The sequence below is a fragment of the Apus apus genome, chromosome 1 (assembly GCF_020740795.1).
Source record: "Apus apus isolate bApuApu2 chromosome 1, bApuApu2.pri.cur, whole genome shotgun sequence".
Lineage (NCBI taxonomy): Eukaryota > Metazoa > Chordata > Aves > Apodiformes > Apodidae > Apus > Apus apus.
This window is the reverse complement of record NC_067282.1, coordinates 150,894,409-150,906,910: the sequence shown is the minus strand read 5'-3', so window position 1 is coordinate 150,906,910 and position 12,502 is coordinate 150,894,409.

Genomic DNA, 12,502 nt, shown 5'->3' with positions numbered 1-12,502 from the left:
GGAAAGGACCTTAAAGATCATCAAGTTCCAACCCCCCTCCCATGAGCAGAGAACCCTACCACTAGATCAGGTTGCACAAAACCTCATCCAGCTTGAACTTAAAATCCTCCAGGGATGGGGCATCAACAACCATTCCCACATGTTCTCTCATGGGACTTCATGGAGAGGAGATCAGCACTTCCCTCTCCACTTCCCCTTCTCATAAAGCTGTAGAAAGCATACAGTGCCTATAAAACAAGCCAGTAAATTAAAATCAGTTAAAGACTGGTCACTACAGCCCTTTTTTTTGTTTTGTTTTGTTTTTTTTTTCCAGATGACTTATTCTAGAAAGCACAGAAGAAGATAAGAACCATCCTGTCTTCTTTAAACTTCAGAATTTCCAGCACCAAGACATGCAGTTTTAATTAAATCAATAATAGGAAAAGTGACATTAATGCTTTTTCTTGTAGAATACTCCAAACCCTACTTATCCCACAAAGTGTAAGGAGTTAACTGATCATGATCCAGGCCCTGCTGGGCCAAAAGGCCTCTTGCCTGACAAGACTTTAAGTGTTTTGTCAGGATGAGCTGGGAGCTGAGATGATCTGTATTATTGAATTTCTGTGTAGGTCATGAACAGGAATGGCAGGAAGGCATGAAGAGGTGTCCTCAAAGCCATCCAAAGGGAGTTCCAAGATGAGAATAAACTATTCATTTAAAAGAGTAGCGACAGTGCTAGATATAAAGTCTTGATAGCAGGAGAAGATACTGGGCAGGAGCAAGATACACCAGCAGAGCAGACTGGGAGATACTATATTTACAACCTGTCCTGTCACCTCAGCACCTTTGTCAGTGCTAATATTCAGGTCCAACCCATGAAGAGAGGGTAAAAGAAATTGTACTGCAGTGATTCATTAGTTTTGCTTACAAAACCTGCAGAAAATATCACTTCCAAACTTAGACATTATATCAAAATTTCACCCTCTGCCAGTGGCAGTCGTGTCAGGCTGGCCAGATGGCAGAATGGCAAAACAAGTAAACAGTCCACTGGGGCTCTGCAAAATCTTGGGAGAGCACAAGATATCTGTGTACAGACTAGAGAAGGAAAAGTATCAGCTGCAGGCACACCAAGCAGACGTTCATCCACTTACTGAGGAGATAGCAGCCCTTCTCACCTGGCAGTGCTTTCCCTTCCCAAGCCAGCCCTCTCCCAGGCTCCTTCCCTCCACTTCAGTAGCATTGCAACTTTTCCCGTCCTCTCCCTGGGGATCCTGAGAAAATGATGAAATGCACAATATTCCTAGGCTTTCAGCACTTTCTTTTGTTTAATGGGTTCCAGTGAGAGCCCCTATTAATCCACTCTAGAGAGAAGAGCTGTTTTTTTTAAATTGTTGTTGTTGTTGCTGCTGGTGTTGTTGTTTGCCCCCTTCTGCCCGAGGCAGGTCATGAATTATGTGCCTGATGTTCTTCCTCACTCCTGGACTTCCCTGTGATGTCCCATGGGGACCCATTAAGAGCTTCTTTGTTGCATCCCTCCAGAGAAAGGCCAAGTGCTGAAGTAGCAGAGGTAGGGGAAGAGAGATGTACTTCTGACTCATGGAATCACAGGATTAGAGGGCAAGTCACTATTAGGGTTTGGAAAAGGCAGGACATCTTCAAATCTACACAGGTGGGAGGAGTTCTGCTGGGGGCTCGAGCTACACACCAAAATAAATTGTCGAATCACAGGGCAAAAGTATGGTTTGGGTGGTTTTCCTTCTTAAGTTGCTCTCCGAGTCATGGTATTTCTATTTGTGTAGTGGCACAGGAACTCAAACTTCAGGGAAAATTGAGACTTCTGACCTTCATCTGACTGCAGGTCTTTTTGTGGTCTGGCCCACAAACTACATACACCTGAGACAAAGTTTAACTCCAGCTGCTAAAGCCACTTACACCTTTAGGGCAGTTTTAAGCCCTAGTATGCTTCCCCTGCATGACACCTAACATAGCCACTTTCCTGCACTTCAAATAAATTTCCTGCAAGCAGCCACCCTATGTTTTTGTAACCACAGACATTTTAAACATATTTCTATATTTTCTGATGTGATGCTGCCACAGGCTATTCAAATTGTGTCAGCTATAGAGTTGTGTGTTTTGCTTTTTGTTTGTTGGTTTGTTGCGGGGTTTTTTGTGTTTTGGGTTTGGGGTTTTTTTGGTGGGTTTTTTGTTTCTTTGTTGTTTGGGTTTTTTTTCATTCTTCCTTTGCAGTTTATAGTAGGAAAGCAACCCTTCTGTAGCTGTGTGCCAGCCTGGCCTCTCTTCAAGTGCACTGTCTGCTTTTCATCCATAAAATCACATACCGGAAAGTCCGTCTAAAGAACATTATTAGCTGAGGTTGCAGAGTCAAGTACTGGAAAGCTAAGGCAATGCCAGACTTGAGATTGCTTCTGCTCATACATTAGGAGGCAGATGCATCAAGACATACTAAAAGCTTTTGCAGATGATCAGAATCCTGCATAAGGTGGGAGGATCTGTCTCACAGGCAGGACTGATGAATTACCTGAAAAGTGACTCATTTGCATCAACTCTCCCTCAGTCATGGCCCCCAAATCCCCTTCACTCTGCTGATTTCGATCTATTGTCTGTGTCCTCCACAACTCCCAGGAGGTACTAAAACCATGGTGTCTCTGGCACTCCCCACAGCCCCTCTGCTGCAGGCAGGGGAAGAGGAAGGGGAGACAGAATGAGGATTGCCTGGTTCAGACAATCTCTGAAAGGGATGAAAGGACATTTTTCAGTACAGAAAGCAAGAGAGGGGTTTTGAGGCTAATACCTCTACTCGGGAGCTGGTAGGTAGATCACTCCTCTCTGCAGTTTGCTCCTGGCTCATTCAGCCTCCTTTGGTGATGAGCTGTCAGTCACTGCTGGCAAGGCACTGAAAAAGGACTACAAAGTAGTGCTATTTTCTGATGCAGTAAATGTTTCCATGGCCCACCCTGAGGAGAAAACAAATATTTACCACCCCCTGCACCCCGACCTCAACAGAGCACAGAGCAGCTGAGCTGTGCACAGTCAAAGCCAGGCACTGAGAAGCCCCCTTGCACAGCCAAAGAGAAATCTGGACAAGGGTGTTTGGGGGCTGTTAGGGTCAGCTGGTGCAAGGTCCCTCCCCCTTCTCTCACCCCTGCCCACACTAGTGGTAACATAACAGGGCAGTGAGTTTCCTTTCTGATTAAATACTGAAGCTTATTCATAGTTTAGGTTGCCAAAAATAAAACTAATAGGCTGAAATGTTCCATTTAGTTGTATTATTATGAGAGTAAGTTTGAAAAATGAAAACATTTCCAGATTGTTAGTGCTCTTTTTATGAAATTCATGAGAGCACCATTTTTAAAAGTGAAAAATCTTTTCTGTCTTCTTTATTTATTTAGAGGGGGAAAAGAACCAAAAGTGCCTGTAATTTCGCTTTAGCTTTAGGTACAGCCCTTCCCTCTGCTGGAGACTGACAGCAGATTCAAGCAGATGTTGCTCTGTCCATGACATACAGGTTGCCATTTCTAGCTTTGCTTCATGGCTGGGCAGGCTAAAAGCTTTTCTCAATAATGAAAACAGAGATGTTACAGTCATCAAAGCAGAGCTGGAGCCCCAGGCACATGCCTGTCTCATCTAGATTTGTTCCTCTGGCTCTGCAAAGGCAGGTACAGCCTGGTATGTGCTTTATCCACAGGATACTATGGCTGACTATCCTGTTGACATGGCTGAGTGAATACACAAGGCAGTCATTGTCAGTTTTTTTGGTGGCTTTTTTTTGGAAATGCTTTTCTTAATCTCATTTACATGGTGGTACAATAACAGTAGAGGTGAGATGAGGTTAAGAATCAGTTTATAATTACCCACCCCTTCCTATTTTAAATCAGTTCCTTTGAGGAACTATGGAAGAATGTGAAGTGCAAACTCACATTGTTTTTACATCTCCAAATATGTTACTTTCAAATTAGTGCTCAGTTAACAATATATGTAACCTGTCACCTGACTAACATTAGTGACACAGGAAGGACATCTAGACCCCATTTCGTATGCTGAAATTAATTATTTAGAAATTGTATGAAATAAATAAAACTTCACTGCCAAGGACATTAAAAGGCATTTGAATGCTGCATTCAAGCATTCTCCTGCTTATACCTGAAGATCTATATTTTCATTTAAACATTTAAACAAAGTTGAAACATTGTGTGTTCAAGGCCCAGCTTGGCTTCCATAAAAGTAAACCAAAAAGTTCCTTTGATTGAAACAGTGGCTGGATCAAGTTTGCAGAGTGTCTCTGCTTTGTCATTAATGCCCACATGACAGAACTACCAAATTAAATATTAATTTTCTGAGACTCAAGGGTTCTGAGGATGCATATTTTGGACTTTGAGCTTATAGGTTATAATTGAAATATCATGTTCCAATAAAAATCCTCCTCAGGCATAACAAGCTAAATGGCTAAAGAGTCAGTTGGCTCCACCTTAATACATCACAGCTACACAGCAGTAAAAAAAAATGTGTGCACACACACACAAACACAGAGTCAAACATAGCCAAAAACTGTTCTCTCTTGATAGTGCAAGGTAATAGCCATACAGATGGCATAACATGATTCATAAAAAGTAGTACGACAACTGGCACCGAATGTATTTGAAACAGGGTAGAGTGCACAGTGAGGATGCAACAGAGAAGAGGATGGGGAGAGAGAGCATGTCAGTGCAGAGATGCTCAAGCCAATGTCCAGCAGAGACAGTGTCCCGCTCGGGGCCATGTAGCACCATGCAGATGACCTATTTGGATGTAAAAATAGTGTAGCTGTTCATGTGGAGTGTCCACAGGTGACTGTGCACAGTTAATATCCAGCCTGGATAGTGGGCATATGGAGAACCAAGGAGAGCTGCAGCATAATCTCTTTATTTTCCTGCTTCACACTCAAAGAGACAGTCTCTGCCTTCCACAAAAATCTTTCCATTAAGAACTTTTCACCATGTGTAACTGAGCTAATAAAATCCAGGAAGCTGCAATGAGTGCAGTTTGAGAATATGTTCCTTTGCTTCCTGAGACAGAAAGAGAATGACTACAAGCATTTGCTTAGTGGTCTTCTGAATGGCAGAACATGACCAACAAACCATCTGTGTACTCTTCATGTCCATGCAGCCAAGATTCCTGCCTGGGGTGCTGGCTGAGTGTCCCTGGGCCACAGCTCAAGTTCTGGATTTCAAGTGCACTAGAGACCTTTCCACGTGGAGGAAATAAGGTTATTGCACTTTCTGCACTGCTTGTCTATACTTGGTTCATGGATGAGAAAAGAATTAGTGTTTGGCTCACACTAACACAGTGCAGTCGGAGCATATGGAGGAGCACAGACAAAAGGAGTGAAGCCATTTGCAATTTCTGCAATGTGCCTGATTCTTGTGTTGGCTGGCCTGGAATATTGATCAGATGAGGTTTTGCTTTTTGGCTTACAGTTACAACTGTTATAAAGCTTTCTGATCAAGGATGATGTAATGCCTCATTTGGCATCTTAAGTTTCACCCAGGCCAAACAGCACAGGTCAGACAAAGAGAGAATGGCTCTGTGTCTTCACATCACAGCTGCATTCATCCTTGCAGTGGGTCCTCCCTATACAGAGTCCAAACGTGTAGCCTTCAGACCAACAGCCTGCAGTCACAAATAATAGGTTGGAAGCTGTGGACTTGGAAACATGCTCCAAAATGATGCAATTTTCTACTAACGTGGGGACTGTAGTCATAGCACTAATTGAGCTTGAAGTCTGTGCTTGTTTGATTCTCCTAAATTTAGCTTCCACCTGGACTTCTCTGGATACTAGACTGAGTTTACAGATTATTCCTCCTTTAGCAACTTAGAACTTCCTTGTGCGAGGTGCTGTAAAACTATAGAACAAGCAGACATTTCTGAGTGTAAGATGACAGCTGCCCAGTTAATACAGTGATCTTATGAAAACAAAAATGTTACAAAATCTTGTTATATCTTTATGCTGCCCTTCATGGAATGAGCTGCACTAAGATGAGCTAAACCATGGCTGAAGTTTGAACATTTGTATCTGAACTTCCTTATAGGTGCATCAGGGCATGTCAGCACTACATGAGGTAGAGATGTATGGGCTAGTTTCAAACATACTGGTTCCTCCAGGTAGGATTGTGCTGAAATTTGCTGTGCTGAGATGCTGTTTCCAAGACCCATTAAACTATCTGGGCTAGCACAGAGTCCCAAACAGGTTACTTAGTCCTATTCCAGGAGTGATCTTGGTGAAGAATCTTTTACAGCATTGGCTTTTGCATCAACATACAGTGCTGCTCAGAGTGAGGGAGATTAACCCTTCATTCTCAGTGCCCCATCTCTGAGCCAGTTAAGAATGAACTAGAAAGCTACTTCTTCCTGAGCTTTTTTCAGCCTGCACCATACAGCATTGACAGCTGCTCTGCCAGCATCTAGCAGCATGGTATCAAAAGCAGTAAGTTCTGAGTTAAGTAAGGTAAGTTCCTGATGAAAAGTACTAATTCAGCCTAGAGAAGAGAAGGCTCCGAGCAGACCTTATAGCAGCCTTCCAGTACTTGAAAGGGGCCTACAGGAAAGCTGGGGAGGGGCTTTTCATCAGGGAAGATAGTGATAGGACAAGGGGTAATGGTTTTAAACTGAGAAAGGGGAGATTTAGGTTAGATATTAGGAAGAAATTCTTCACTATAAGGGTGGTGAGGAACTGGAATGGGTTGCCCAGGGAGGTTGTTGATGCCCCATCTCTGGAGGTTTTTTAAGGCCAGGTTGGATGAGGTTTTGTGCAACCTGGTCTAGTGGTAGGGTTCCCTGCTCATGGCAGGGGGGTTGGAGCTTGGTAATCTCTAACCAACCTTAGTGATTCCATGATTCTAAGACCTGTCAGGGTCCTGGGCTGCCTGTTTATTAGGTTTTCCTCTTCAAGAGCTTCACTTTAATTTTCTTGTCCCACCTCCCTTTAGGAAAGATGTGAACAGAACACTGATCAGGATTTTATTTTGTTTGGTTTTTTTTCTTCTTCCTGTGAAAGCATTCATCTCCCACTGTCGCGATGACCCCTATAGGAAATGTTAAGTGCTGTGGCAGCGCTCTGGCTCGGGAAGGACCACGGCAGTGGGCGCAGCACGGGATGGCTGGCACTGCCAGCACGGAGCAGGGACTGTAGCACTAACAGACACCTCTCCAAAAGCTCCCAGCTCTGGAGCGCTTCTTGTGCGATCTTATGAGGCAGCCCTCCCGCAGCCGCAGGCCTGGCAGCCTCCCTGCCACCCTCCTGCTGAGCACTCTGACTCCTGCTCTCCCGGGGCACCGCGGGCTGGGCTGGATGGAAGGAGCTTCTCCAGGACCCATGAGCGGGAAGCGAACTGCAGCTGTGCTCCTCTCCCCCCTGGGCTGGGACTGGGAGGCTGGGCGATGGTAATGGACAAAGGGAGTTGTAGTGTGGGAAGGCGGTGTGGGTGAGCATGGGTCTCTACGAGGAGCAGGGGAAAGCCGTGGGGCCTGGGTACCCCAAAGACACAGGGCAAGCTGGGGACTGTCAGGGCACACTGGTGGTTGAGCAGCTTGGAAGGTAGGGACTGTTTCACAGATGAAAGATCTTGTCGGTGTGCGCCCACGGTCAGAACAGGCCTGTAAATACTCTCCTTGGGAAGGAGGTGAATAGGGAATTGGCATAGCCAGCTGCTGACATCATGTTATTTACAGCAGCCAAAGCTAAAACTGTTTGTGAAGGCTTGCAGAAGGAGCTTGAGAAGCTGAGTGATTGGGTAATAAAATGTCAGATGAAATTTGATGTCAATAAATGCAAAGTAATGCACATGGGGGAAAACAGCCTTAACTATATGTTCACGGTGATGGACTCTAAATGAGCTATTACCACTCAGAAGACAGATTGGAGAATCATTACATATAATTCTTCAAAAACATCGACTCAAAGCTAGCAGTGGTCAAAAAGACAAATGGAATATTACAGATTATTGGGGAAGAGATAAAGAACATGATAAAAGGCATACCTTTTTTTTTGCCATGCAAACCTATGCTGTGCTCGCATCTTGAATGCCCTCTGCAGTCTCCTGGCAGGGTAAAAAAATTGTATGAGGTAGGTGTGGAAAATGTAGACCTAGAAACTTCATGAAGAAGATGAAAAGGTTCCCTGGAGGGAGGGAACAATTTATTAGCAGGTTTAGAAGAAGCACTCTTAAGTATTCCGTGGGACTGTGGAACTCATTGCCACAGGAAACTTTGAAAGCCCAAATATAATTAAACAACAACAATTAAATAAAGCTGTTTGCATTAGGCCAAACAAGACTGTATTTTTTGAGTGATATAAACACAGATACAAGCTCAGGAAATAACATCGTTTCTAGCTGCTAAATGGGAATGGGGATAATCTCTACCCTGGACTTCTAATGTTCTTTTCTTTTCTTTTCTTTTCTTTTCTTTTATCTTTTGGGCTACAAAGACCTTTGCTTTTAATTAGGAAGGCCATACTTAGATCATTATGCTAAAGATAAAGAATTTTTTTGGCCCTAAGGAAAATCAATGACAGAAATCATTGATTTAGAGAACAGGGAAATCAGTTCTGCCTCTAGCTAGGTCATGTCTCACTGTGTGAGGTGTTGCATTGATTGAAGCAAGACTGCTGGCACAGCATGAGCAGCTTATAACAGGTAGTTTTGAGCTACCCAGAAAGTAGCAGTGACTACAAGTGGGATTCATTTCAGCTAACTTTAGCTGGTGTCAAGAACTAGGTGCTTATTCTTTAGGCAACTGAGGTACTTCTTCCTGTCACACTGTTTCCACAGCACCAGGTTTGCCAGAAGAAATACAGACAAAATACAAATCATGTTCCCAGGAAAAAAAAAAAGCAACTATCAGGAGCATAAGTCACCTTGCCTGCTTTTCAACACCTGAAATAGGAAATGAAGGTGGTGGTGTTTGGACACCTTCGGGTAAAGACATGAGCTGAGGAGTTAATTTCCCTGGGGAAAATAAATGTGATACTGTTTGCCTTTGGGATGTAACAGAGAACCCATATGTTTCAGGTGTGTCAATGACAGAATGAGTGAGCAAAAACCCAGAAACAGTATTTGCATTAGAGGCATCCATATTTATGTTTGGTGGAGGATTATTGAATAGAAATCTCACTTTAGGTCATTAGTGAACTGCTGCAGAGCTGTAAATGTTTTCTCAGTCAAGGGTTTCATTCCTTATTAACAGAGAAAGACCTTCTGCCAGTGAGGAAGCATCACTCCTCAGAACTGGGTCCTGTCTACTGAAGCAAGCATGTTTTAGATTAATAGCAGGCAAAACTAAAGCAGAATATTGCAGAAGGCAGTATGAATGAAATAATGCTTTAAGCTGTTTATTTTAACAAGGCAGGAAGGAGTGGACTAGGTTTGGGGAAATCTGTTCCTGTAGTGTAGATTATATATATATATAGATAGATAGATTATAGATAAGATCTCTCTTTTTTTTTTTTTTTTTTTTTTTAACTGCTTATGTAACAGCCAATCTCCAGTTCTTCCCTTGCACTGAGTCTTTTTTTATTTTCAAGAAAAAAGGTTAATGAATCAGAGACTTGAGCAGTAGTGAGAACTTAGTATGTTTGTTCCAGAAATAAAAAATGAAAGACACCATTTTAAAATCCTGAAAATGTCATGGTCTGGAACATGCCTCTCATTCTCTCCAGATCTCAAGCCTTATTTATTTTTCAAATGTTCAATCACTGAAGTTTTTCTGTGGAAAATAATTATGTATATTCACTTATTTATAAGTCTTTATAAGCAGACAGAAAAATAAAGGGCTAAGCATCTTTTCAGAAGTGGGTACATAGCTCCTCCCAGTCATCTGGTTTCTTTGGTATACACAAATAATTCATATTGGTGGTCACATACGGAAGTGGTGCTTAGCAGCTGCCACTGGAATTGAAGCTCCCTTGTGCTGTGTCTGTACAAACACTAAAGAAGAGTCCTAGACTTGAAGCCATCAGTACTTAACTGGACAAGAAAAACCACGGTAGGAAAGAACCGCTCCCCCTTCCCACCCCCTTACCCCCCCACCCCCCGTGTAATTTCTCTGACAGTCCTCAAAATTTGTAAAGGAATATCCTCCCAGGTAAATGCTTGGTTAGAGATCTAATGCCTTGAAATGCTGCAGGGCAGTACTGTGCAGAGACCACAGAACAAGCCCAGATACAGAAAAGTCTGACAGACAGGGTGCTCTGCTGTTACCAGAATCCCTCCTTTAAACCAGGTCGGTGTGGGAGAGCTGGCAGGCTGATATGTCTTCCACCTCCAAAGCGAGTCTGTGGAGCATTGGCAGAAGAACCATCACTCATCTTGCCTTGAGTGATAAACACACCTGAAGTGGCTTAGTTGAGGGCAAACAAAGGGACAGCACAAGAATAGATTGCAGAATTGCCTAAATCTTCCAAATGAAAAGTTCCCGGTCTGGCAAACCTTATCTGCAAGTGCGTTTACATCTAATTCCATGCTTTTTACTATACTGTGCATGGCACATTGTCTCTGGGAAGAATTAATGGTTTTGCAGTGTCGATCAGTTTTGGTTACAGCTACTGCTTCAATACAGGTTCTAGGTATGGCCTTTTTTTATGTTTGTTTGGGATTTTAGTGTTGGGGGGGAGGGGGTTTTGGTTGTTTGCTTTTGGTTTTTTTTGTTGGTTTATTTTTTTAAATAGTTGCCATTAGTGCTCGGTGTTATTTCAATATGATGATAGCACATGCATTAAAAATGCATAGGTAGATTAGATATTTAACATTCAGTTGGAGTTCTGGCACAGTCTGAGGGCATGAACTGTAGCCAAGAATATATGGATTCTTAAAATGGTTTCCTGTGCTAAATCTCAGCATCAGCCTGTCCATAAGTAATGAGAAGGATGATGTAAAATAATGGTATTGTTAAAATACTGTCATACTCCCTCCTCCACATTTTTTAAAGAAATATATTGCAAAAAATTCATAATGCACCTGGCCATCTTTCTTATGTCTTTCCTCCCCATCCTGATGGAATCAGTGCTATATATTACTACGTAGATTCAAGAGATTATGGCTATCTTTTCTGTTTTTTCATTAGTTGAGCTGATTCTGTGCAAAAGCTCTTTAAGATTCATGAGTGATTTTGCCTCTGCAAAGAACAGGAATGTAGCTGAGGAAAAAACAACAAAACAAAATGAAATATTTTAGTCTGACCATGCGATACTGATGAGAATTGTGCACACAATTAACTTGGAATAAAATGCAACAATTAATTCCTTCACACAAACTGAGGTGAGCCTACCTCACTGCACCCAAACCATTTGGATCCTCCCTCCTGTGCAGATTGATGTTGCACTTACTCCTGTCTTACTGGATCTCTGCAGAGCTTTAAGCTCCCAACAATCATATTGGATTTTTCCCAGTCTGGGAACTTTGAGGTTGATGGTTTCTGTGGCCAGATCATATTACTTCAGTCCAAAGTTTCTTATTTTCTGACACCAAAGGCTTGCAGATCAGGAAAATCAGGTTCTGTTGGTCACTGATCCTGAGAAGCTGGAGACACACAAATCCCCTCTCTGCCCACAGATCAGCTGCTTACCCCATCGTGCCTGGGGCATGCTGTATGGACTGTTGAACAACCCTCCAGACCCTGGCAAAAGGGGCAATTTTGGCTTAGATAGGCCCCATATCTGTGTGTAGTTCCCACTCCACACCTCTCAGTGCATGCAGGGGTAATTTTAACTGGGTAATTTTATACTGATTGTCATACATCCCTTACAGTAAGAAAAACAGAACTAGTAACAGGATGCGTTTTCCAGTGGACTTATCATGTTTAGAGGTAGTGGTTATGGCAGTGTGGTATACTGCTGTGCAGCACAATGGCTTTGTGCCTCCTGGTCCTCCAGACAACTAAGGAGACTGGTGTGAATGATTCCCTTACCTTGGATCTGCTCAGGAGACCATCACTCCAGGTGCTGCCTAATGTCAGCTCTTCCAAATGGGGATCTGTTTCTCAAAAGTGTTTGCAAATAACACCCATTGCCCTTCCTTCCTGGCATTACCATCCTGTTTCTGCAAGGTGCTTGGAGCAGGACCATGGCATTGAACACAACAGAGCCTGAAGAATTACTTTCAGGCTTATGTACAGGCATACGTGCTTCATTACTTTCTTGGCTCAGAGCCTTAGCACCCAGCAGTCACCAGGTGAATAACCCTAATGTGAAGCAAGAGCCAACTTTTGAGTGGCTAAGCAACAGAACTGGCACATTGTATTGATGCCTTCTTCTTCATTAAGAAAGATGATTCAAATATCATTATTTCTTGAAAAGCATCCAGCCTGTGAAGAGATTCAGATACTGTTGATCAAGTTACCATGGATTTCTTTTGAGACATTCGAGCTATTAAGAGCAGAAATGTTTTGTCTGAAATGCTATACAGAATCCTGCTGAAATTATCACTTGCTAGCTGTTACCTTTCATCTTTTGTACATGAGTAGAAGTTTACCG